The 4,327-nt window shown below is 42.2% G+C and overlaps 1 protein-coding gene across 2 annotated transcripts in view; it reads right to left on the bottom strand.

The window, feature by feature from the left end:
* Nucleotides 1-3,646, bottom strand: part of CTXN2 (cortexin 2) — an 8,878-nt gene extending 5,232 nt beyond the window's left edge. The window contains exon 1 of one of the 2 annotated variants that reach the window (XM_004709415.2): nt 3,500-3,646. The gene's annotated coding sequence lies outside the window, so the exon portion shown is untranslated. Of the gene's footprint in view, nt 1-3,352; nt 3,402-3,499 lie in introns of those variants that run through there. The other variant, XM_045286540.1, reaches the window with a different exon arrangement.
* Nucleotides 3,647-4,327: the final 681 nt, after the last annotated feature.

Genomic DNA, 4,327 nt, shown 5'->3' with positions numbered 1-4,327 from the left:
GCCCCACCTGTGGGATTTGGAGATTAACTATTTATGGAAGAAGAAAGCCTTGTCTTTCTCCCAGAGAGTGGCTGATGGTTTCAAACTGTTGACCTTGCAGATCGCAGCCCAATACATCACCATTACACCACCAAGGCTCCTCATAAAGAGACATAAGTAGACATATATTTGGGGAAAGGGTTATTTTGAAAAAGAAATAGTCCACACGAGAATCATTGTAGACTAAGGCTGGGAAGTAGATGTGTGGAAGACAGTAGTGTATGTGAGAGATGAACACATTTGGGAAGGGGAGGTTTGGGCAAGATGAAAGGTAGGGTTCCACACAGACACCAAAGTTGAATCCACGTTTTAATCCGGGTCAACAAAGGGGTTTCATGTAAAAATTAAGGAAATGTAAGCTAAAGGTAGATTCAGAAAGCAAGTAAATAGCTTAGTTCTGAACTTTCTGGATTTGCCATGCTCGTGCCTGGCACAGAGCGCACCCTGAATATAACAGTGTTAAATAAATCAATGCAAACGATTTTGTCCAGCATAAAATTGCTATCGGGGAGCATAGTTGTAAGGCATTAGTGTCATATAAAATTCTTGTGGAAGAATGTACCCAGGAAGGAAAGCATTTGGTACATAAAAATATCTGCAGATCAATTATTACAAAAAGGGAAGTATTCCTGAGATTTTTAAGAAAGGGAAGGCTAAGTTGGAGACTCAAGTTCACTCAGAGGCACTTTGAAAGAAAGGTTTGGTGATCTACTTCCAAATAGTGAACCGTTGGAAACCCTGTGGAGCATTAGCGTCAACTCCATGGCAACTGGCTTTCATCATGGAGGAAGTCAGAGGGCTTGTTCTGTTGATCCAGGTGGCACTTTTTGGGGGGGGTGGGGTGGGGGAGTCCATCAATTAAAGTTCAATTTGAAGTTATCTGAATAGATTGAAGGTGGAAGACATCTAGCAACTGGTCTCAATGAATATTTCTTCTTCTCCAAGAAGAAAACAGGATTTGCTAGTTGAGCTTTATAAAGAGTGACCAGGGTTTTGAGTAAAATAGAATTAAGCCATTTACCAGAACCGAAGTAGGCTATGGCTTCAAGAAGGAGGCATTGTAGACATTGCCAAATTCTACAATGGAGATCAAAACCGAAACACTGATGCTTGCACTCAGCATTTGGAATATTCTCCTAATCCTTACTTTGGGTTGGGTGTTCAAGAGGATGCTAAAGGAAAATTATTTTAGGAGAGGGGAGGTCCCAAGTAAATGGAGTCACAGGTGGCAAAGTTCACTTGACAGGAACAATGTTATTTGCAGAAAGATTAAACTTGAATAAGATTAGATTGTTAGACAAAGTATTTTAATATTTGAAAGAATTTTAAAGACAAACTAAATTTAAACTCTCTTGAGGGTTAAAAACTATGCATTTTTACTTTTCACAAAAAATTGAGGTGGGAAAGAAGAGATGTTTACTTAGAAGAACTTAGGCATTTCTATATATCTTAAAGTTCCACTTTATATTAAAAAAATGTTTTCAAAGAGCAGGTCGAGGGAAATTGCTGAAAAGGTAGTATTCAAGGTTGACAAAAAGTCTGATAATCATATACCGGTAAGCTATCAAAATAAAACATTAGGAAATTACTTAACTTGTTCAGCAAATAGATGCTCTTAGTAAGTTGAGCTGTACATTTAAACTGTTGAGACAACTGTATTTTCAGCTCTGAACTTTCCATTTTCCTTGCTCTTTGCAATGATTAGCTTGTTTCATGTCAACACCAGGTGTTTCAAGAACATACTGCTAAGTGTGCTTTATTCCTGCCTATGGATATAGAGTATAATGATATCAAAATATTAACAACAAATGGAAGTCTTCTGTTGCAACACTGATTTCTTTATAGGTAGTAAAGTATCCAAAATCACTCAACACTGGATGAAATGTAAATTTTCATTTTTTTAATCATAGAAAGGAATGGGGGGAACCATCAGGTCCCCACAACAGGCATTAGGGTGCATGCTGGAGGGAAACAATGTTCAGCTGCTATATCATGGAGAATAGAACATGAAATATGACATATTCAATCATGCAATTACAAGGCCTTGAATATATACATCTACAGAAGGAACAAGTAGTTGAGAAAAAATAAACTAAGAAATGTTTTGTTCTGCTTTTAATTCTAAATCCTGATGAGTCATAGAATCAGACCAAGGTATACCTCCAGGTGCCAAAAGGTCTAAATCCCACCAGGTTCTGTCACAGTTAACCAGTAACTGGAAAAAAAATGTTTCTCTGGTTAGTCATACAAATCATATTATACCATAGTGAATTGCTAAGCATAAAGAATTTTTTTATACATGATATGTACCATTTCGTATGCATGAATGTTGTGCATGATATTTATTTCTTTTGTGGAATGTGTTTATTGATCAGGAGATACCAATTTTTTTCCAGAAGCATAATTATTTTATTTGCATGTGACAATGTTCAATTACAGGCACCGATATTAAAAAATATTAGCTTGTTTTTTAAAAAGAACCTGCTGATCCTTTTAATCAACAGGTTTTCCTTCTTGTTTATTTATCTGATAGTGGTATTCCAAACAGTATATCTGAAATAACATCTATTAAAGTGAATGTGGTGTTCTGGGTAAAGAGTATTTCAGTATGTCATTCAGTATAATAATCTCAAATGCTAATAATGATAAGGCATTCACAATTTCATGAAACGAGACATATAAGACACAAGCTTAAAAATAAAGCTCCTCATAAATCCACAAACATGCTCCCTGCCAAATATCAAGGTTAAGAAGTCTTATTATAATTAAAGAGAGCAAAAAGGGCATTATCAAGGCCCCATCTGTACACAGCTAATCATAGGAATGGAATCTGCTGAAATCAACGGAAAACCTTTAAGTACAAACCTAGATGTCTTCATCATGATGAAATGCACACATTTCAGGGCTTCCCAGAGATCCAAACCTTGGGATCTGCAGAATCCACCCTCGAAAGCTTCAAATTTCGATCTTAAGAGAATGGGCCTCTTTTAAGAGAATATATGGAGGGCCCATCAGAGACCGAGACATCCCTTTCAAAAGCACTGGGAAACCTGGTCTGGTATTTACCAAAAGGTCTCACCCGAGACTAGACCCTGGTTATCATTCTGCTTTGTTTGTCTCCGGTTCGTTTCCTGCATCTTAAACTGGAGAAGCATGGAAACTTCCTACTAAATATGGGGAAGCGTCAGCAAGCTCACCCCACATACAGACCACATCTTTGTCTCAGCAGCAGCAGCAGCAGCAGCGACAGTTGTGGCAGGATTAGGGCTCGATCTCCTCCAGAACGTGAACTAACCAGACCTGCAAGGCTCACCTTCCCCTGGCCGCCAGCCCCTTGGCTTTAGACATACAAGAAGAGGAGGAGGACTGCTTCTCCTCGGGATCTGCTCTGGAAGGAACCCTGTCCGTTCCTGCGGAAGGAAGGAGGGAGAAAGTTAGTTCGCAGGCAGCGACGTCTCACCTTCCATGCTTGTTGCCATGGAGATGAAATCCAGCGGCTAGACTTCAGGGTGGGCAGGTGTGTCTGCGATCGCTGATCGGCTCAGTCACCGTGTCAAAAGACGTGTCCTGGGGACCTGCGTGGCGTCGCAGCACCGTGGCTAGCGCGTCCCTGGCCTACGTGTGTAAATGTCTGTGACAGACAGGGGACGTGGGCGCCCGCGAAGTGCGTATGCGCGCGCCCGTGCATTTGCAGGGGGATGTGCTTGGGCTTCCTCGGCGTTGCAGTGTGCAAATATTTGTGTGCGTGAGTGTGTGTGTGCGCGCGCGCGAATGTGAGTGTCCGGCCCTGTGCGTGCAGCAGAGAGGACGTGGGAACTGCGAGGGGGCAGAGACGCAGCGTTGCAGCAACAGGCTCTCTATAGTTCTGCTAACAGGAGAAGGGGAATTAGATAAACGAGCAATTTCATTCCTTTCACACCCTGAAGCCTAGCTATCGGAGTTCATCACCATCTCGGCATCCTAAGGCAGTGAGGGTTTGATTGATTTGTAGCTAAAATCGAGTTTTCCGCTCCTCGCTGCATCCTTAGCCCGGGCGCGGGCTGGGGACAACAATCTCAATGGGAGAGTGCGAGCTAAAGGGCTTAGGTGCTTCTTGCCATCCGGCAAGGAAAAGGCGTGCTGGGGAAAGGGAGTGACAGGGAGACTGGATGCGGCATTTGGAATTCTTTCCCGTACTCCTCCCACCCCCTTTTTGGACCCAATCTTCTCCCGCCCCGCCCCCGCCCCCTTTTCCAAGGAGGAGGTGCCTGATCTCTATCCATGGTGCTGGAATGTTGCCTCGCGAGAC

The sequence above is a fragment of the Echinops telfairi genome, unplaced genomic scaffold (genome assembly GCF_000313985.2).
Source record: "Echinops telfairi isolate 266 unplaced genomic scaffold, ASM31398v2 ScPeMD7_8;HRSCAF=38, whole genome shotgun sequence".
Taxonomy (NCBI): domain Eukaryota; kingdom Metazoa; phylum Chordata; class Mammalia; order Afrosoricida; family Tenrecidae; genus Echinops; species Echinops telfairi.
The sequence above is the reverse complement of the archived record's forward strand: the minus strand, read 5'-3'. Positions and strand labels throughout refer to the sequence as shown.